General features: G+C 41.3%; 1 long non-coding RNA gene across 1 annotated transcript in view; it reads left to right on the top strand.

Moving 5' to 3' along the window:
* The window catches only part of LOC142046997 (uncharacterized), a 25883-nt gene extending 3787 nt beyond the window's left edge, over window positions 1-22096 (top strand). The window contains exon 3 of the long non-coding RNA XR_012656143.1: window positions 21670-22096. This is a non-coding gene — a long non-coding RNA (uncharacterized LOC142046997). The remainder of the gene's footprint in view (window positions 1-21669) is intronic.
* Window positions 22097-23168: the final 1072 nt, after the last annotated feature.

The raw sequence follows: 23168 nt of genomic DNA on the forward strand, positions 1-23168 counted from the left end.
CAATTGATTGGCGTCTTACAGTTGGTATGGCTACTCCCACATTTTCATGTTCTCTGTATGTATAAATATCTTCTGTGTGTTCCATTCTGTGCATCCAATGAAGTGGGTTTTAGCCCACAAAAGCTTATGCTCAAATAAATTTGTTAGTCTTTAAGGTGCCACAAGTACTCCTGTTCTTTTTCCTCCCTGTGGTCTCCTGTAAACAATGATAAATCTGAAATATTCCCACTGAGCTTCCACTATAAAAAGTAAGCTCATGGAATTTAATATCAGTACTCCCTGAGCTCTATTAAATATTTAGGACTTAAGCTTTTCTTCTCCTTTGAGAAATTAGACTCACTAAATTCAATTTTTACAAAAATCGGTAAAAAGGAACTTGGCCAGATGGATATGCTTCCTGCTTTCAGTGAGCAGGAGGCACTACCTCTTTAAATGAGATGTCCTACCAATGCTCATATCTCTTTAATGCATAGCATTTCCCATCCATCCCTAAAGCAAAGTTTCCAGTAATGCAAAGAACTGTTTACTTTTATATACAGGTATATGGCAAATTAAGAGATCCATAATTCAGTTAAAATACCCAAAATACTTGCAAAGTGCTTCAATTTCAATGGGACTACATGTGGCAGAGAGCCACTTCAGTTCATAAGCAGCAGGGAGGGTGAAATCTAAAAAAATTACTGAATGTTTTCCAAAATTTACTAAATAGGATCAGGGTCGGAGAGGGCAATTGAGACACCCTAGGGAGTAGAAGGGGAGGGTTTGGAGGCTGGAGTTGGGTGAGTTAAGGCAGGCAGAGGATGGGCCTTACCAAATCTTATCCCAATTCCTGAGCCACAAAATTGATTACTGCTGGTACTTTTCTGCACCATCTGCTTTGCTCCTTGCTAGTGCCACTTGACAGCCAGGCTGCACCCTTCGCTGCAGTCAAACATCTGGGACAGCCAGCCTTACCCCGTGCTGCCTCTGCCATTCCTAGGAGACAGCAGTGGAATTCAGACTCCTGGGGTGTGGGGAGACTTGCACAGACTACACAGTTAAAAAAAAATGTCTGTTACCATTCCCCAGGCCACCAATTACCCCCTCTCCAGAACCAGCACCACTCCAGCCAGCTCCTCAGCATCCTCCCTGGCAGCATGTGGGAAGCCCCTGATAGGCAGCGCCACCCTTCACCAGCTGGCAGCAGTAGCAAGCCAAGTTCTTCTACTGCCATTCTCTCTGGGCAGGAGGAGAAGACCCACCAGCTTGGCACAAAGCTGCCTTTCAGGCCACAGCAGCACTACCAGCTGGATGACAAAATTTTAACCAAATGTGTCAGGAGTGGGGAATTTCACCCCATCTGTCCCCTTCTTCTGGTGTCCCTGCCTGTGGGAGTAAGAATATGTGCACAAGTAGCTCTTTGCAGGTCCTGTAGCTCTTAATCTGCAAACATGGACATACGTGTTTAAAGTGATGCATGCTATGTGTCAGTGTTTGCAGGATAAGGGCCTATGTTTGTCAGAAGGAAGGGATGAAATGGGAATACCATAACTAATGTTTATTCAGCAGTTTGAAGCTAAAAAGTAACATTTGTGAAGCCTCACAATTCAGGATTAAAACTAATTTTAAATAGTAAGGATCAGAATGAGATTTTCACTGAAGGTCCAGATTATATCCCACATCTACATGGGTGGGTTTCTTGCATCTTCCTTTGAAGCATCTGATGCTGATCGCTGTCCGAGACTAGAATTGCCATATTGGCTCAAACCTAAAGCTCATTGAATCCAGTAGCCTAAATTCCTGTACCTGTAATCTTGTGACGCTTTCCTCAGGGAACTCAAAACCGTAAATCACTGTGTTGCCTTCCTGCCTCAGCAAAGACAACTTTGCTGGAGCTTAAACTGTGGCAATTCCCTACCACTCACTCTGTCTACCTCACCACCAAACTCCTTGAGACTCAGTCTAAACCTTGCCTTGCAGGTAATGTTCAATGCACCCAGTTCCAAGTTACCTAGAGGCATCTCTCTGAAATGTCCAGTCCCTCTCATTGGACACTCACAGAAAATAAGCAAGTCCACTGCCACACCAGCCTGTTGGCTCAACTGAGGATGCACATCTCACTTTATTATAATAGCACTGAGATGATCTATAGTATAACTAAGCATAAATTTATTAATAACATGAATTTAAGCGACAAAGAGTCCTGTGACATCTTATAGACTAACAGACGTACTGGAGCATAAGCTTTCATGGGTGAATACCCACTTCGTCACACGCATGGCAGACTATTCACCCACGAAAGCTTATGCTCCAATATGTCTGTTAGTCTATAAGGTGCCACAGGACTCTGCTTTCTACAGATCCAGACTAACATGGCTACTTCTCTGATACATGAATTTAAGCCATACTAAGCAAGAAAAAAAAAAAGTCAGGAATTATTACAAACAAAACAACACAACACACTTTCTAGTGACTAAAGTGTTCCATTAGCCGGCTACAATCTTTGCCTAAGCAGCTTTTTAACTTCCATCAAGCGGTGTGTATCTCTAGCCCTTTGGGTAGAAAGATCCACTGTTCACAGAATCAAAGAATCCTAATTCCTTTTGTCCACTAAGTGATGGATAACTAAGGGTTTCTCTCCCCTTCTTCTTACAGTCCAGTAAACCTCTGAAATGTATTCTTTTGGAGTGTATCCCCAGATAAAAGCTTTTCTCCTGTGCTGCTTGTGCTCCAGGAAGTTGACTCCATGCTATTTTCCAGTCTTCGCCCTTCTCTCAATTGCTTTTCCTGTTGACTCAGATGTAAATATAACTTCCACTGTCTCTGGCATCACCTTGCTCAATTTATACTGGAGACACAGGGAAACAGACAAAACAGCATTCCTTTATCTAGGACAAATTGTTTATCAGTTCTACTTGGATTGCTTGGTCTAAACATATTTTAGTAACGTAGTTCTAGCACACCTATGTAACTTTTTACATGCTAACCCTATGTAACACACTAAAATATTAGTTATCTGAGTGTCACCAGTTTTCATGCAATACATTACAAGATACTTTTTGGATAACTATTATGACAGCAGTTGTGTTATGTGTAGTGGAGTTTGCCACGGTGTCGAGACTATCTAATAAGAATAATAGATAAGCAATCATAGTGCAAAAGGAGGAATGTGTCAGGTCTGATAACAGTTGTAGTTACGAAAAGTGAGCCCTGTGCCAGTGGGCATTGTCGGGCTTATAAGTCACAGTAAAATATATACAAACACACTATTGTTATTAACTGTTCTGCAATACATAGTTCTGGTTTATCGTCCAGACCCACTTTAATATTATGCCCCTGGCTATTAATCAAAAATAAAATTTTGAAAGCCAAATGAACTAGACAATGTTGAAAATACACAGTCTCAAATTCCTGTCTTTCACAAGAAACCCAAGTTTAACATTTAATTCTCTTTTTAAATTATGTTAGAAGTCACATCAAACTTAACAGTGTGGAGGACCGGGGTCCTCGCAAACAATAGAGTATATGTGATGGTCTGTCATACTAATTGTATTAAGACCTCTTTGTGATGGCAAGCATGCTCCCAAAAGCCACAAATTATGTGGCCATTATTAAAAATGCCAGTAAAAACTTTATACTATATAATACCTTCACATGCCTTGCTTATACCAGATATTTTACAGAAAAGAGATTTCAAAAACTTTAAAGAGCACTTGTATTATTATTCACGTCCCTACACCTGTTAAGTCTAGTTGCCTTAGTTCCAGATTTTACGAGATTATTTTAAAAGAGTTTGTTCTTTTTAACTGTATTTGTATAAAAGGTATCATTCGTATTACAAGTCATTTGTTAAGATGAAAGACAAATGCACACTTAAAATATAATGTAAAACCCCCCCAAAGAACATAACAATCACACATCAAAAGTAAAATTCCTCCTTGTTGTAATTTTGAATGCATTTTGAATTTTAACTTTAAAAACTGCTGTCTTTTTAGAAGAGAGAGTAATGGAATATTATTAGACTTTAAGACATCCAGAAATAAGAAAAAGGAAATAGTACATTTTACCTCCTGTACTTTGCAGTCATCTTTGGTGACATGGATTTTCAAGAGCATTTAAAAGTCAATGAGAATTTTACTGTTGATTTCTGTGGTAGTGGAGCTAAGCAAATGCTAAGTGTGTTTGAAAAACACCAGTGTCTCTGTGACTCAGTTCCCCATTTCCGCACCCTTTGTGTTTCTTGTCTATTTACAATGTAATCTGTTCTGCACAAGGACTGCTATGTATCTATGTCTTACTATGTGTTTGTATGACACAATGGTACTCCTGTCTTTGTGGCCCCTCTAGATACTATTATAATGCAAATGAAGAAACAACAAGGGTAGCAGTAGTCATGAAGGGCTTAATTATGCCTTAGTGCTGGGTCAGCTAGGAGGCTGCATGGATCCACAGAGTTGGTGCAGTCAGCAGATGTAAGGGTCAAGGCTGTAGTACCTGCCATGGAGTTACTCTGCCATCATTTGGGCAGACTTCTCCAACAGAGAGCTCAAGTACTCAGGCGGGTGTTGAGTCCAGGTTTTACTGTTAAGATTGGGCGAATTCACTAAATTAAGCACTTGGAGAAAGACATGGTATAAGAACACAGACAGACAGATCCTTAATAGAACAAAACCCTACATCCTCTTTACACATCTTCAGTCCCCAACTCTTATTCATCACAAGTGCACATACGACTTATGAGTCAACAGGAGTCCCCAACTAATTATCAAATTGCAGTAGTGATCACAGAACGATCAATTCACCTTGTCTAGCAAAGTGAGCCTTTCGTGTATTGCAATATTGAACAGAGCATTGATCCAAAGGGTTGCAAAGAATTAGCTTCTCACCTGTCACTGATCAAGAAATTCTTTTTCTGACTTTGAAGTATGTAATTTTGCAAGCTTAATGCTTGCAACATTTTTTTGTATGGCATGATTTAAATTGTATAGTTAATTGCTTGACCACACTTCGGTTCTTTTTTTCTTAATGAAATATACTCAAGAGATCAAATAACCAATGTCAGTTAGGCTTATTATTACGGTACAGGGAAAAGGTTCTGTATGATACCAGTCTCAAAGAGCAGCAATGTTACCTTCTGTCCTTGGATTATCCGCAGATAGGTCTGCTCAATGGTCTGCGATGGGATGTTGGATGGGATGGGATCAGAGTTACTGCAGAGAATTCTTTCCTGACTGCTGGCTGGGGAGCCTTGCCCACATGCTCAGGGTTTAGCTGATCGCCATATTTGGGGTCGGGAAGGAATTTTCCTCCAGGGCAGATTGGCTGACGCTCTGGAGGTTTTTCGCCTTCCCCTGCAGCATGAGGCATGGGTCACTTGCTGGTGGATTCTCTGCTTGAGGTCTTCAAACCACAATTTGAAGACTTCAATAACTCGGACATAGGTTAGGGGTTTTTATAGAAGTGGATGGGTAGGGTTCTGTGGCCTGCTTTGTGCAGGAGGTCAGACTAGATGATCATGTTGGTCCCTTCTCACCTATGAGTCTGTGTAAGATGAATGTATGCCCCCCAATTTACATCCCTAAAACCATCCTTTTACAACCTACTTGTTTACCAGTAAAAGGTACTATATACTTCACCTGAAACTGAACTCAATCCACTTTTTTACCTTGTTTGTTTCTGGTACCATGATATACCCCTTTATCTTTTGTTCGAACTCATGCATTCCAGGTCATGATGTAGCCTTATCTTTGTTCTGAGCACATGCATTCCAGGTACTAAGAGGCATGAAGACACCTCCTAGGCCTGTACTAGAATAAATGTGTTTGTGAGGGAAACTCCCTTTCTGTTGCTATGAAGAAACTATTATATGTCCTGATACTGACAGTTTTCCTATCTACTTAAGCCAAAACTTAACTCCAGCTAATGCAAGTTGTTATGGAATACTTAGCATAAGTGAACAGGATTATAACAACGATACAGGCCAATCTGGCCTATATAACTGCTATTAATACTTAATATGTATACTTAAATGCTTGGAAAATATATGGCAGTATATATTTATTTTACCAGCTTAATATATATGCCGGCTAGCATACATATATTAGTCAACACATGTATAATATTAAGTTATGTTTGTTTTGTGGTTACAACAGTTGTGAATAGGATATGTGAAATGAGAGGAAGTATTCTAGCTGACTATCTACCTTTCAAGTGCACATGGTTATTAAGATGGTTCCTGTGGAGCACTTATTTTCAACAATTTGTCTAAAATCTCTTAAGCAGAGCTAGGGATCTCCAATAACTTTATCTCCAGATTAGAGGCCTATGACCCGTGTTTCTTTTGGAACAAACTATTACCAAGTCCTTAAGTCAGGTGTAAAGAAACAAAAAAGTTGTTTTGTTTGTGTTTTTATTATTATTATTAAGCTATCATCCCCTTCAGGCAGAGCCTCTGCAAAAAGGCTGCTGAGGGAATACAGAAGATACATGGGGAGGGAATGGAGATGAGCAAGGTGTCAGAGGACCAAATGACATAGATGGAAAGCAGGAGATAGGGGAGGAGACAGGAGGGCGTGAAATAATCAAATGTTATTTTTCACTTTATATTCTTCTGCCAAGGGGCACCTTCACTATAGGCACAAACATGCAGATGCATTGTGCGATATCATTTAAAGTTGTCAAGGTAAAACTAACATAATTGTGGCATCTTAGTATTGAATCAGGGCCCAGCTCTAGACATTTATTGACTTGTTTAACTACCCTAATGTGAACAAAAATAGATATGCTCTTCCCAACAGACATGTGATCCATTTCCACGCACTCTTAAAAATGTATAGCCTTTTCACATGTCCTACTTAATTATATACATGTGTGTTGTGGAGACTATGGTTGGATGAAAGCTTTAAAAATATTTTAACGTTTGTTCTAATAAAAATTATTTATTTTGTTGTGTTTACCCCCTTGTGTTAGCTTTCTGCAAATATTGTAGCAAATCAATTTACTAGCAAGAATATTTGTTGAAGCAGTAAATTTGAAGTAAATATTAAAATATGAATTGAAAATGAGTTTTGAATGAGCGTGAGGATTTGCACCAGAAACTTGAAACTAAAGGTTATGCTTATCCAGTCAGGGAACAGAAACAACAACAACAACATGTAATTATATACGTCCAATCAAGAGTATGTCTATATTAGAGACCTTACGGCAGCACAACTGTACCACTACAGCAGTGCTGCTGTAAGGTTTCCTGTGTATCTGCTCTATAGCAATGGGAGAGAGAGCTCTTTTGCTAGCCTAATTAAATCACCCCCATTGAGCAGTGGTAGCTATGTAGGCCGCAAAGCCCCTCCTGCTGACATAGCGCTGTTGACACCGGTGCTTTTGTCAGTGAAACTTATGTCGGTCGTGGGGAGCGGGGTGGCTTTTTCACATCCCTGACCAACAAAAGTGCTAGTGTAACCATTGCCCAAGATAGCTTGAGTTTTGAATATGAAATACTGTAGTCACAATGAAATGCTCAGCAACAATCTACAACCCTTTGAAGCATTTGTTTAAATTTGGTAAATAATGAACTCAAGAAAGTTACAAGCTGCTTGTAGGCATTTCGCAAACTAAAAATGAGGTTAAATTTGGCAGATATATAATTTACTAAAAATTATTTACCTGGCTTTAGTTCAAACTATCTAGAATCTATGGTACAGTTTGTGTTTTACATCATGGACTTAATATAATTACTTAAAATACATTTTCCAGTTTACAATCCTTACTTATAAACATTTCATCTAATAAGGCTGTGTTCCTAAACTTTCACTTTTATTTGATCTTAATAGAAATTGATTTTGCCATATGTTCCATGCAGTGCAACTAGAATTGAGCCTAAGAGTTACATGTTTCTGACCTCAATCCAAACTATGTAACAAATCTGTCTGCTTTTGTATAACATTGTGTCCTTTTTGTCTCAATTTTGTGGAGGTAGATTGATTCTTCTACACACACAAAAAAGCAATAATGCTTTTTTTTGTTTTGTTATAAATCTGCCTTTTTTTTTTATAAAGTTAAGTTAGCAACTATAAATTTGATAGAAGTACAGTGTAAGTATTTTTACAAATTAAAATGTATATTAATTATAAAACATTAACAGCCAACTCTGGAAAAAGCAGAAAGATGTAATTATTCTTCTTGATTGCTGGCAAACAAGAACAGCTGCCAAAAATGCTTAGAATCTGGATTTAGCTTGTAACTCACTTTCTCTGAGGAGAAAACAAAACAAAACAAAAAAAAACCTTATCTGTAGCAGTGTTTTGTGTATCCTTGAAAATGTAGTAAGTAAATTGCAACAACCTTGAGATACTAGAGCATTTCAAGGGAAAGTACTTTAATGGACTATTTCAACCAAGTCTAAAATAGAATACCAAAAATCAATACAAGCGAAAGAACCATCATGCAAAATGACTTAACACAAAGCATTTTACTGTTGTTTTGTCTTTCAGTTGCCATACTCCTGTAAATTCTGAGGTGTTAGTTCTCCAAATACTTCTATATTACCAATATAACAGGAAATAAACTAGAATGTAATCCAATTAATTATATTACATATTGTAGAATAAAGCTTCTTTACAGCTTACCGTGTTTATTTTCACTGCAGGAATACCCAAAGCAATTATAAAAATGCATACAACTGACAGGATTTTCTTCCAGTTAATTTGCAGTGTTCTGACAACATAGATGGCCAACAAATGGCCAACTGAACTCTTTTCCTTTTGGGAAAAGAATGAATATAAAGAGTAATCACTGTTACAGGAAGAGCATTATCTGTAACATGCTCTGCTCAGGATATCATCCTGCCCTCTTGTTTTCTGACCTACAAAAACAGGAATTAAAGTGTCTCATACAAAAAAGACTGTTGTAAGCTAACGGTTACAAATGAGAAAACTTTATCACTTGAGATTACAGGTTTTAAGATCACTGCTCAAAATTTTCAAGCTTGTCTGTCTAAAATGAGACATCTTTAGGCAGTTAAGTAGAAATGGCCTAATTCTCAGAGAGACTGAGCGTGCACAACTTTAATTGGCTTCAAGTTAAGGAACAGGTGCTCAGCACCCCTGAAAAACATGCCACTTATTTCAGTGCCCAAACCTGGATTTAACAACTTTAGGCATCCAAGTTTAAATATTTGGACCTCTGAATCTATACTCTGATTTTTTAACTTGTGTCAGTTATTTGTATTCATTCAGTCTACAGCAGCTGATTTAAAAGAGACTGCGATGACTATGAGCAAACAGCTTTGCATGTACAAGTGGACAGCCACCTGTTCCCCTGAGTTTATTACAAAATGATTAAGAAAGAGGTATTAAAGATTAAAGCTTCCCACTGAGCTGATGACCACAACGTATCTGCCCACTCAAAGGAATTTATACTTGTCATAAATCCATAGACCTAGACTTTGGGGAGTCTAAGAACTACATTAAAACTCAGATCTGACACTAAGAATCCTGCAGGATTCTTACTGTGTTTTTATCTTTTGCTGCCATGCCTACAAACATTCAACCTAAACAGGAAAGCTGAAATGGCTATGATGTAAACTAGCTCATAGCTCTCTAGAGAGCTTCACTGACGATATTCCGTTGAGACATGCACCTATTTGTCAAATGCTTCATACAAAGAAACAATAAAACCATGACAGCTTCAGAATGCACAAAACCTTTGACCGAAAATGTATCATAAGTTCCTTATTGCCCTTTCGAAACATTAGCATTTAGTCATAGGATGATTAATAGCCCCCCCAAAAAATAAAATACAGGAAAAATACCTAATAAAAATGTTGGGAACATGACAAAAGATTGACACACACTACAGACTGTAATGCAAGTTTGATTTCCTTCCATATACTCATTGAATGCTGATCTCCAGCAGCGTGAGAAGTTGTGGGGATAATGGGCTTATTTTTCTGCAGAGTCTATGTCTACTCATTAATTGCTTCTCTTTACTTTATTATTTTATTCCACTTCCCTCCCCCTTTCTACTGTTTTATTGCTGCAGAAGTACACTTACTGAGCAAGCCAGATGTACATATTGGACCGATACCAACATTTTATAGTTAAATCCTACCTCCACAACACTTCATGGGCTTAGCAGAAAACAGGCTGCAACCAGCAACAGACTAAACTTAATTGTTCAGACAACTAAAGCTCAAAACAGCTAACATCTCCAAAGCAATGATATCTAAATTAAAAATGCAGGCTGAGCACACCGATATTATAACATATATTCACCAAAGCAATTTTCTTCATTCCAGTAATACACAGAGCTCAGACTTTATGGAAATGAGAGATCTGGTAGTAACTCAAGCCAGGCTAGGGGACAAAAATATTACAGTTGAGATCTACAAAAAAATACAACAAATGTACAAAGAGATTCTGGGGGAAATGCCCAGACACTGAACAGAAAGACCTCACAAAGGTTCGTGCATCACTTAGACCTTGCTGTAGGGTATGGTTCTGCCAACACATACTGTTAAGCTCAGTGTTTACAAGCACAAGTATTATTTACTTCAATTTCAGGCACATCAACAGTACACATGGTGAAATTCACCCCTGTACAGAGCTTGCACAATACCTAGTCACCTCTTCAGTACTCAAAATAGAGTTCCAGTGTAGTTAGACCTTGTTGTTCTTCTTTGTAGAGGTGAATTTCATTAATAGATTAGACAGTTTGGGAGTGGAATTTTTAGGTCAGACCTCCCCTTCCAGGTCTTTTTATGTGAAAAAGGAATATTTGACCCACAATATCTATTCAATTAGGCAGGAAATATGTCAATCTTATTTTTCTCATCTCATTTAGCCAGTGTCAGTGGTTTTTAATCAGTACCATTATCCTGTTTTGACATTAACTGCCTTAGCTGATGTTAGTTTCAGTGCTATAGAAAAACAAACAATGAATGCAAATTATTTAGCACCTTGACTTTTGTGGTCTGCATAAGCATACTTAAAGATATGAGAGCTCATGTGCAAGAATCTCTTCCGTAAGAGAAAAGGAAATGAAACTAAAAAACCCCCAAAACTTCTATTTGAATTATTTTTAAACTGACTTGGATAGACGTGCCACCTAGATTGACTTTCACTGAAAGAGACTGGAGGAAAAAGTAGTTTCCCACTTTGTTTATTTATTTGACAAAAGTTTCCGTCCAGTCAGTGTCATCCTTGGTCCGGCTTTCATATGCCAACAGGGAAAGAAAAAAAATGTGATCAGGAAAGAGTGATTGTGAAACAAACTGGCAGGGGGAACTCAAGGGCAGGTACAATATCTAAAAATACTCATAATTTTTAAAGACAAAAACCAGACTTTATTTCAAGTTGTTGACATTCTACTACACATGAGGAAATGTGTGCAAGTGTGCTATTTATTCATTTCTAACATCTATAAAAAACAACCAACCAACCCACTCCACCAGACCCCCACAAATCCCCCCTTATATGCTTAATGCTTCCCTCTCTCTGCTGGACATTATAGCAGGTCTTGTTGTGGTCAGGAGTTGTTGGCATAGAGAATGAGGAACTCAGGCCATGGCTATACTTACATTTTTGCAGCGCTGGTAGTTACAGCTGTGGTCATACAGCTGTGTAGGGCCAGCGCTGCAGTGTGTCCACACTTGCAGCATTTGCAGCGCTGTTGTGAGTGTGCTTGTAGGCAGCTATCCCACAGACTCCCTGCCATATTTGGGCATGGTTTTGGGAAGGGGACGGAAGGGTGCGGGTATTACAGCTCCTGTTTTCAACGACCATGTGCAATCACTCCTTTTGGCCGTTTGGTGCCATTGTGCAGTGCCGCGGATTCAGTAGGAAATGAGCCCGAGCGCTGAGGACTTTTGCTGCTGAATGTGCAGCACTCACGTCTGACAGTGAGCTATCCTTCTGCTCCAAAAGTGACAGTGAGTAGAGCTCAGATTGATGAAATTGATTCAGGCCTGACGCGCTGACAGTATTGCTTGTGGCAGTAACGGACGTGCTCAGCACCGTGGAACGCTGCCTTTGGCTCGGGCAACAAGCACTGATGTGGTCCTCGTCATGCAAGTCTGGATGACGAGCAGTGGCCTGCGAACTTTAGGATAGACAAGCCCTTTCATGGGACTGTGTGCCTGCAGTCGCCCCAACCCTGCATGCAGGACACGAGACTGGAGAGCTTTGCCCTGTCCCTGGAGAAGCAGGTGGCTATTGGCGTCTGGAAGCTGGCAATCCAGACAGCTCGATCGGTCTGCAAACCCGTTTTGGAGTGGAAAGTCGCTGTTGAATAGCTGGTGATGCAGTTTTGCCGGGCATTAATCGCATCGCTAAGAAGACCCATGCTCTGGGGAATGTGCAGGAATTCTGGTGGCTTGCACACAAGGGTTTCCTAACTGTGGAGGGCAATGATGGGAGCGCATATCCTTTCTGCACCACCCACCTGGCTCGAGTACTTTATCAGATAGGGGTATTTCTCTATGTTCTCAGGCGCTTGTGGATCGACCTGTGGACGTTTCACTGACATTTACACTGGATGGCCGTGGAAAGTGCTGCTGCTGCATCTTTCGCACAGTGTCATGTTCAGAAGCTGAGCAGGGACTTTTTTCCCGACCAGAGATCACCAGTGGGGGACGTCGAATGCCCTGTGATCCTTGGGACCCGGCTTACCCGTTCTGCCTTGGCTCATTGAAACCGTACACAGGGAGCTTGAAGGAGCAGGACTGTTCAACTACAGCTGAGCCGGTGCAGAATGGGACTGTGGAGTGCTGCTTTTGGCTGTGTAAAGGGGATGGAGAAGTCTCTATGGAAGCTAGACGTGGGTGAAGCGCATCCTAGCGATTATAACGCGTGCTGTCATCTCCTCATATGTTTTGAGGGAAGGGTGAAACTTCGTGACGAAGGATCTCCGGTTCATGCCTGGCGGGCTCTGAATTTGCACAGCCGGAAGGCATGTAGTTGCTCTGCCTGCATGTCTGCATTACTGCATGAGGTCTGTGTGGCTTTCCCTATGCTTAGCAGCCGCATTTGTGCTTCTCTTGTAGTCTTCCTTCTTTGGCAGCCTTCTCCTTATGCTTGGCAGCCTGTTCCTTTGGCATGCTTTCCTTATCCCCCAGCTTGCACTTTTCATTATCTGTGGAACAGATTATAACTGCTTTCACCACTCTCTCTACTCTTCCTTGTTTATTTCCTTAAGTTTTGCAGTCTTTCAGAAGTCTGGCGCATGGAAGCAGTGATTCAGGTCATTTAAAAAAAACACAGAGAGATAAAAACTGTAAATGCAGCATGCATTGTTTTAAGATATATTGTAGCATAATTACACATTCGAGCATAGCACAGAGAGGCCGGCAGCTGCAAGAAGAAGTGAGTTTCCCCACCGCGCCGCACAGGGAGGGGGGGCTGCCCGGCGGCTCACCGGAAGCGGGGTGGGAATTGCTCACGCTGGAAGCCATGAGTGTTCTGTTGACTTGGGGAAAGCAAAGAGCAGCTACGGGGAATCAATGGGCTATTCCACATCTAGGCATGCTTGCAGGCAGCCATAGCCCCCTGCTCCAAAACATTTCCATCCTTCTTAAAAGCTTCTAACTGGGAACAGGCTCCTCTGCGGTTCCTCACTACCAGTCCCAGCGGCTGCGACTGGCTAGCTTCTTCCTGGCTGGAAAATAGCTCCTGGCTGCCATGACTCCTGGAGTCTCCAAAACCTCAAGCCTCCCTCTCGGTTCCTCTACACCCTCCCCCTCCTCTCCAGCTCTGACTGTCCGTCGTGATCCTGATTGGCAGTGGGTTACATCCAAGTTTGCATCCAGTCCTTGTAACAGCAGTCGTGGGCAGCACCTGAGCGGTGTTTCCTCACGTGCTTTCAGTGCACTCCGCACTCCTTACCTTACCCGCCATGCACCGCGTCGCGTCATAGCCCCTGTATTGCATTGACTTTGATATCTGGCTGTAATTCATATTTCACGGCTGGAGCGCAGCTGTGCTGCGCAGCTTCCTCACTCCAAACACTGATGAGATCCTGCAGTCGGCAGTGCTCCAGCTGGCTCGTTTGGGGTGTGGAGGCATTGCACTGATTGATTGATTGATTGCACTCCACGCCTCGCTGAGCAACAGAAGGGATTTTTAAAATCCTGGGCATTTAAAGGGCGGTCACCTGAGCCCAGGCAGTGAAGTGCGAAGCGATGAACCAGAGAGGCTGAAAAGGTATGCTGGGATACCTCCTAATACCCTGGAGGCCAATTACAGCGCTGGTGAGTGTCCACACCTGATGACCAGCGCTGCATCACCAGCGCTGGATTCGCTACACCCGTAGCAGACCAGGAGTACAGCCAGCGCTGCAGACAGGGAGTTGCAGCGCTGGCTGAGCTTTGTAAGTGTGGACACCTCACCAGCGCTGCAACTTGCAAGTGTAGCCAAGGCCTCAGGCTTCCTTCAAATTTAAAGTCATCTCTGAACCAAAAAGGGGGAGGAAGAAGAGGAGAGGCATTCCCATCTAGTTCCAAAAGCCCCAAATGCCTCTGAATCCCATAGTTAGATGCTTGGGTCTTTCCTTGCATGAAGAACATAGTGGATTAAAACCCTGCCCCCATTGAAGTCAATGGAAGTTTAGCTACTGACTTTGATAGGTCCAGGATTCCACCTGAAGATTTTATCCTCAGCTTGGTTGTAGGATTTCCAGCCTACTTTAAAAACCATCACCGATGATGTGAATTACACCTGAAAATGAACAGGAAGTCAGTGCAGAGATACGAGCACAAGAATTACATGTTCACATTGGTTAGGAGGCAGGTAGCTGCTTTCTGCATAAGCTAGGGTTTCTGAGTGGTTTTCAGTGGTAGCCCAAAGTAAAGCAGATTAAAGTACCAGTCGATTAAAGCCTGGAGGTAACAAGGGCCTGGATAGCCATTACAAGGGCTACAACTGGAAGCACCTCCTCTCTCTCTGACAGGGAGTAAATGATAACAAGAAACTCAGGAGCAACAATGGATATGATAGTAGCCTGAGGCTGCTCTAGCCGTATTGGGGAAAGGTGGGTATATGCCCTCAATAGCTCAGGAAGGCAGCCTCCAATCCTCCAAATGCATTAAAGATAGAAGGCTTCTCCTATCCCTTCTAACTCGCTCTTTATTCTACCTACCCTCTTTTCAGGGACAGCATATTATTCAAGTTGGACCAGTGTTTTTCTCTCAATTCCCAAGGATCAATAGCAGAGGTCACATAGTGAATGTACATTAAAAACAAACCGCATGTTTTTTGAGTCCTCACACAGTTTTTTTTTAATAATGGTGTTGTGGTCTTGAGACCATCCACTCTCCCTTGCTGAAAAGACTCCTAACAAAATCAGCAGGGAAGCAGAGAACCTTTTATAAAACTTTTTAAAGCTGCACTTTAACTAGTATGTCTGGAATTTCATTTAAAGGCTGCTCTATCAAAGTTTGATTTGTTTTTAAATTGACAGCATTCCTGTACAAGAGAAGAGCTCTGTGTAAGCTCTGAAGCTTGTCTGTCTCACCAAGAGAAGTTGGTCCAATAAAGATATTACCTCACCCACCTTGTCTCTCTATTATCCTGGGACGAACATGACTACAAGAACACTGCCTATAGCATCCCTTTAACTCACAGTATGTCTACGTCATGCAAACGTTTTATAACACAAAGAAATATAGACATTAAAATATTGCTTAATGGGATTGGATAGCTTGGAGGGAAGGCCACCTGTTCATCTAGTGTGCTGGTTGATAGGAGTGATCAACTAGTTCATTAGTGTTTAAAGTGGGTTGAAATCAACTCCTAAGTTTTATTAGCACTAGAGAGAACTTGTCATCAGATGGCTGTTTGGTTACCTGTAAAAAAAAGAGTGGTTCTCTCAGGTCTACTTCATAACAATTACTGTCACAATTGGTACCCTGTTTCACAGTCTCAGCAGAAAGGTCAAGGACTGAGAGTCTCTCCCGGTCATGGTTCTCTCTGTTCAGGTTCTTACATCACAGTCCTCACTGTGGTATCTGAGGGCTTGAAGCAAATTGGGAGGATATGGGCGGGGGGAGGGTCTAGGTATTCTGCTGCCCCAAGCACGGCAGGCAGGCTGCCTTCGGCGGCTTGCCTGCAGGAGGTCCCTGGTCCGCGGATTCGGCGGCATGCCTGCAGGAGGTTCGCCGAAGCCGCGGGACCAGCGGACCCTCCACAGACATGCCGCCGAAGGCAACCTGCCTGCCGCCCTCGCGGCGACCAGCAGAGAACCCCTTGTGGCTTGCCGCCCCAGGTACGTGCTTGGCGTGCCAGTGCCTGGAGCCACCCCTGGATATGGGAAATTCACACAGTTATTGCTTGTGCTGTGTCTGTTCTGTGGAGAAAAAGAAAAGGCAAGAAAGGAAAACTAAAGTTAGCGAAAGAATGAATGAAATGTTCAGCAAGTACCTATTCAAACCACAAAAGTGTGCTCTGTGTGTGTGTGTGTGTGTGTGTATGTATATAAATACAAGTAATACCATTTGCAATATTTTTCTGATTGCCTAGACAAATAACCACACATCAATTTACCACGTGCAAAAGAGACATTCATATTACATACATAGGTGAGTCTGACAGATTTTTTTTAATTGAACTAAACTGAATATATACTAGTACTGTGCACTTACAAGACTGCATGTCTGAACAATCTATTCACTCCTAGTAATACAAGTATGTGTCAGCAGAGGGCATATACTCATTTAGAAAGATTTAGCAGCAAACTAATCTTAAAAAATATCCTTAAATAATCTCTGTGTTACGGCTGCATTTGATTTTGTTGTTTTGTTTTTAATATTTGGTGTTCAACTTTGCTTGAAAAGTCTGCATTTCATGGTTTATTGTAGCACGGGAATTTGATATTAGTCAAAGTAACTTACTAGAGTTACTAGTGTGTCAGCTTAAGGGTGAGTTCTGTGACTCAAGTCTATGCACACACACACACCCCTTCCATTATAATTATAGGGCCTTTAGCATGCATAGGCATGACAGAACAGACCCCTTACTAGGGTTAAAAAAAAAAAAAAAAAGTATCCCAAATCTAGAAATATATTCTTTGTGACCCACTGTGATGGCACTTTAAAGATTTAAATATATCATGTTGAAGGCATAGCACAAAGAATATACTGAACTCAACAGGGCAACTCACATGAGTAAAGTTATGCATGTGCTTACATGTCTTGCACAAATGAGGGCAAAGTCAGAAAAAGGACTATTGAAACTGCACTCTCTTATTAATGGTGATTCCTTAACAAGCTAAAGGAACACACCTAGATTTGCAGATCCCAGGTTTTGCTGCCAGAACTGGATGTTAGAAGAAAAGAGAAATCACCAAGAGAGAATATGTTTTGAGCTTATGATGCCATTTTTATAGACATTTTTCTCACTACTTTAAGTAGAAACTTTCCAATGCCAAAGCCTCCATAGATATAAATAGCAATATCTGATATGGCAGAATACCTGTTCTGCAACAATTCAGCAGTCTATGGATAAAATGAAGCCAACTGTTCATGACAGTAACACTTGAATGAAGTGGAGAAATACAAATGAGAAATTGCAAGTGCAGGGGTTATAGAGGAGTGCTGTTAAGTGCAATAGTCATTTTAGGCAGCCTTGAATCTTGGGGTGGTCAGCAATCTCACCTCTGTGCTGTGCTCAGCATTACCATATTACTAGCATTTTAATATATATACACAGCAGAAGTTAAACCAATTTTGCAAGTGTTCAATTCATTTCAGTAATATTTTATTATGAAAGAACATGTGAAACTGGCATCCAAATCGCTGCCATTCAAAAATCAACATACTATTTACTAGTTTGTATTATTTGTGCAATATTTCTGTATATTATTCCCACTATTCAAAGTTCCAAAGGAAGCAAAAGAGCAAACAGGCTGCTAATTGCAGTGGACTTCGTTATTATAGGCCTGATTTTCAGATGCGCTAAGCACTTACTGCTCCAACAAGAGCTGTGATGCTCTGCACTTCTGAAAATCAGGCCTTCCTGATTTGGTATGAGGTATGCTGTGTGCAAAACTACTGTGGTAGTTTTGGTCTTCCAAATTGCTAAGACCAAGACAGAGATAATTTACAAGATTTCAATTTGTCCAGACTGAATTACCACACATTTCTTCTTTCTGTTTCACTTCATATATTAGGCCTTATTTAAGAAAAGGGCTGAGAACCCTCAGCTTCCGCTGTCAATGAGATTTGAGACAGCTCTAGACCTTGAGGGAGAAGCCATAAGTCAGATTACAGGATGTCAATAATTGCTTTGAGAAGGTCTGTGGAGAACTCATTACATAGCTCTAGAAGTCTACTTATATTCTGTCCATAGCCATAATGCTTGAATTGGAAAAGAAATGTAGTGGTGCCTCTTCTCTCAGGGACATGATAAATCAGAAGTCCCGTTACTCACCTTTATTCCTCCTTTCAGGATCACTTTTCCTCAGGGAAATATGTGGAAATGTGGAAACTAGAATAAATTGAAGGGGAGGTATATTTGTGTATATTCTCTTGTTGTCATTTTTCTTTTGCTTTCCCTTTCTTCCTCCTCTCATGCAGTCTGGAGCGATTCATTCCGTGAATGCTAACCTCCGGGTAGACTGTCCATAACCAGGACAAATGCTCCAAAATGGTGTGTTCTATCATTATATTTCACCAACGCAATAACAAACGTGAATTCCTGAAGCACGATAACAGTCTTGTCATGGAGTCTTAGACAATCCCCTTGAGCATTCCAGTCGATCTTGCCACCATGGCAAACTGGACTAAGTGATAGCTGGTTGCCACACACCAGAGATTCAGGTTACTTCCAGTTCAAAGGACCAAGCAACTTACCATGGGTCAATTTGTACCTCAGATCTCACACCAAAGACCATGTTTGTATTCAATCTTATAGTAAACTAACAAAGGATTTATTAACTAGGAAAAAGAAATGAGAGAGTTATTTACAGGTTAAAGCAGTCAAACATATATACACAAATGAGTTACAGCTTCTGGTTCCAAAAGGTGACAGAGTTGCAGTAATCTGTCAGTACTGAATGTCTTTCAGGGCTCACTCAGGTTGAGTCTTGAGATTTCTGCTTTTGTTTCCTACCTTCAGCCCTGTGACAATCCAAACGACAAGGATGAAAAATGTTCATGTCAGCAATCTTTATTTCCTTCTTCCAGCATTCATGCTGATGGAATGAGCCTTCTTGCACGTAGCACCTCTCTGGGTGTAGATGTGCAGACTCACCCCTCCAGCGCCTCCTGCTGGTGACATCTGGGAATTAGCTTTTTATACAGCCAGGAGTGCTCTCTGCAGGCCGGTGATCCACCCGTCCTTTGGCCCTGTGTCCCTCCCTGGACCCTGGTACCCCTTTAGCTGGGGTGCTGCCCCTTCGCAGTACCCCACCAATCTGGGTCTCCCCTCCCTGGGGAACCCTCCCACTCACTATCCCCACTTTGCCTCAGTTTTGGCTATGCCCAGTCTCCATCTAGCCCCCGTTCACTGGGGCAGACTGCTGTATCAGCCACTTATCATAGGCAAAGGGGTTTGGACTGGCTGCCTTTGCCTACCCCTGGGCTGCCCTCTGCAACCCCCAGTACCGGTTGGCCTTATGCTAGGCTGCAGCCTGGGGCTTTCCAGGCTGGAGCTTCCCCAGCTCCTCTGCCTTTCCCCAGCCCTACTCCAGTCCAGTACCCTGCTTCTAGCTCTCTGCAGCCAGGCCCATCTCCCTCTCCATACAGAGGAAGACTACCTGCTATTGGCTTCCCTGGCCTTTTTATACTGGTCAGCTGTGGCCTGATTAGGGCGTGGTCCAGCTGCTGCTGCTTCCCCAATCAGACCAGCTTTTAGAGCTGCAGCTTTCAAGCCCTTCCAGACTGCTTTTTAAACCCCTCAGGGCAGGAGCAGGTAACCAACCCGCTAGAGAGGGCCACTAACTCAGTCTTTGTATCATGATGTTCCACAATGGCTCATTTAGTTTTGATAATGATTCTTGGTGGGCAGGGGAACCACTCCTCCTGCCTGGGTTCACAAGTTCAGAGCAGGTATTTTTACTGTTATAAAGCAAAATTTACATACTATCTTATAGTTGCAGGATACAGACATTACAAGTAAGATTAAGAACATAAGAACCGCCATACTGGGTCAGACCAAAGTCCATCTAGCCCAGTATCCTTCCGACAGTGGCCAATACCAGGTGCCCCTCAGGGAATGAACAGAACAGGAAATCATCAAGTGATGCATCCTCTGTTGCCCATTCCCAGCTTCTGGCAACAGCGGCTAGGGATACCATCCCTGCCCATCCCAGCTAATAGCCATTGACAGACCTACCCTCCATGAATTTATCGAGTTCTTTTTTGAACCCTATTATAGTCTTGGCCTTCACAACATCCTCTGGCATGGAGTTCCAAAGGCTGACTATGCATTGTGTGAAACAATACTTCCTTTTGTTTGTTTTAAACCTGCTGCCTATTAATTTCATTTGGTGGCTGCTAGTTCTTGTGTTATGAGAAGGAGTAAATAACACTTCCTTATTTACTTTCTCCACACCAGTCATGATTTTATGACCTCTATCATATACCCCTTAGTCGTCTCTTTCCCAAGGTGCAAAAGTCCCAGTCTTATTAATTTCTCCTCATATGGCAGCTGTTCCATACCCCTAATGTTTTTTGTTGCCCCTTTTCTGAACCTTTTCCAATTCCAATGTATCTTTTTTGAGATGGGGCGACCACATCTGCATACAGTATTCAAGATGTGGGCATACCATAGATTTATATAGAGGTAACATGATATTTTCTGTCTTATCTATTCCTTTCTTAATGATTCCAAACTTTCTGTATGCTTTTTTGACTGCCGCTGCACATTGAGTGGATGTTTTCAGAGAACTATCCACAATGACTCCAAGATCTCCTTCTTGAGTGGTAACAGCTAATTTAGATCCCATCATTTTATATGTATAGTTGGGATTATATTATATAAGATTAATGCATGCAGCAATCTACAAGCATTTTATAGATTTTAAAGACTAAACACATTTTTTAGAAATCTAACACCTATCTTGAACAATACTAACATACAGCTGAGCTGGTCTGCTTTCCAGCTAAGAATTTGTCAGTGCTCAGCTGACACCTACAACCTTGGCAAGAGCTGGCATGTGGTCTACCAGCATCACATGTCCATCTCCCACTTCAATTCTGTTTTTCTTTTCAATCTTTCTGCTTATTGCTTCTCATCTCACTTTTTAGCTGATTAACGTGAGAGCATTGTCATGGCAGGAAACACTGTAATAAGCAACCACTCTGATAGCATGGACTTAATGATTACAAGTGATTACTTACTGAGTGCAAGACTATTTATTTTTGTTGCTTGACCACTTATGTGCTTTTCACAAAATAAACACCTTGGGCTTGACTACACACAAGTATCACTTCCGTGTATTGGCATAATTTAAATGGTACAACCTCCCTCACTCCAATACACACATACACATCCCACTTAGGTACAGTTTCACCAACATAAAGATGCTTAAATCAGTGTAGCTGAAAATCACCAACTTACACCATTCTCAAGAAATTCAAGGACACGTAAAATTAAACACAGTGATGGATCAGTACTTTTGCTGATATATTTTAATGAACAATGTGGTCAAATTCTATAGCCTACTTTACATATTTGTGGTCTTTTCTCTTTATCAAATTAGCTGATGCTCAATGAAGACCTTTCCTAAGAATAATCCTGATCCTACAAAGCAGAGCTACACCACTGAGCCGGCACAAAGCCCCAGTACATTTCAGTGTGACCCAGCTGTGCGGGTCAGCTATGGCCTACCTCGCGCTGGTACAAGAACAAACCTGTGAACCATCAGACATAGAAAAGTCTTAATACAAACAGGGCTGGTTAAATTGTTCATTGTGAATAAAGGACCAGATTTTCAGTTGGTGTAAAGCAGTGTAGCTCCATAGGCTTCAACAGAGCTATGCTGATTTACACCAAGTGAGCTTTTGGCCCAAAGTATCGGCCATACTTAGTCACTTTTGCTGTTTGTGAACTGACTGTGATTTAAATTTTTTTTATTTGTAAGTATTCACCAAATATGTATGTGAATAAATTTTAGCCTGTGAGCTGTATACATCTGATCATTTCAGCATTTCACTGTTGATTTATAGTGTGTAATTGTTCACTTAAAACATGTGCTTCATGGGTGTGTGACAATTTTTAAAAAGGAGAATAACAAATTTTCATTTGGAAATATCTATATTCTCATAGTGCCCGAAGTTCTCAGTCAGAATAGGGGCTCCACTGTGCTGGGAGTTGTACAAACACAAAAGAGAGACAACCTTGCCCGGAGGGCTGGTGATTAATGAATAAGAAATAATGAAAAATGAGTCATAATACTTTGTTCATGCATGAATAGCCTTGTGCATATGTGGGCATTTATTTGAAAAACAGCCGTTCTCCAAATATACATGCAAATAAACCTGTTCGTGCACATTTTTTTGCAAAAGACAAATAATGGTCACAGTCATAGTCAATCTGAAGGAGATTTGTAATTCAAATAGATATTTGTGAACATTGTTTTATGTAAAAAATGCTCCTTCACCTTACCAAGTGAAAAATTAGTCTGGAAAGAATAGGTAATATGCCTGAAATGCCCTTTTCCCCCCCTCCCCCCAGATTTAATCATTTGTGAGACCTCTGTGTTCTTCTGGAGGTGAGCAGATTTGCACATTTGTGGTTGTCTGCTCTCATGATTTTATTGCAAACCTCATAGTATTTGGTGTCTTACTTAAAGCCCCAACTACTGATAACAAAAGATGATCAAAATCTCAGCTTTCATAACACTAGGGCTGAAATTTGGAGTTAGCACTGGGAAAAGGAGCTAGTATGACAGTCCACTCAATTAAGCCATAATCTTTGTGCATAAGCCTTTGTTAACATATTCGTGTACTGTCTGCACTTTCACCTTGGATTGTCTTACTCAAATCTCACAGACTGCTTCTTGCACCCTTAACTGGATGATACAATTGATTATCATAATCTTTCAGGTGGTAGTGGTCCCTATTCAAATTTATGCTCGACAGGAAATATTTCACGGTGCAAACATACAGCTGATTAGAGTTCATGATGTAGCACATAGCTCCATTTGTACACTAGAGACCCCAAATTGTGCTATAAAGCAATAGCCTAAATGTTAGTAGG

Source organism: Chelonoidis abingdonii, chromosome 6 (assembly GCF_003597395.2).
Source record: "Chelonoidis abingdonii isolate Lonesome George chromosome 6, CheloAbing_2.0, whole genome shotgun sequence".
In the NCBI taxonomy this organism is placed as follows: Eukaryota; Metazoa; Chordata; order Testudines; family Testudinidae; genus Chelonoidis; species Chelonoidis abingdonii.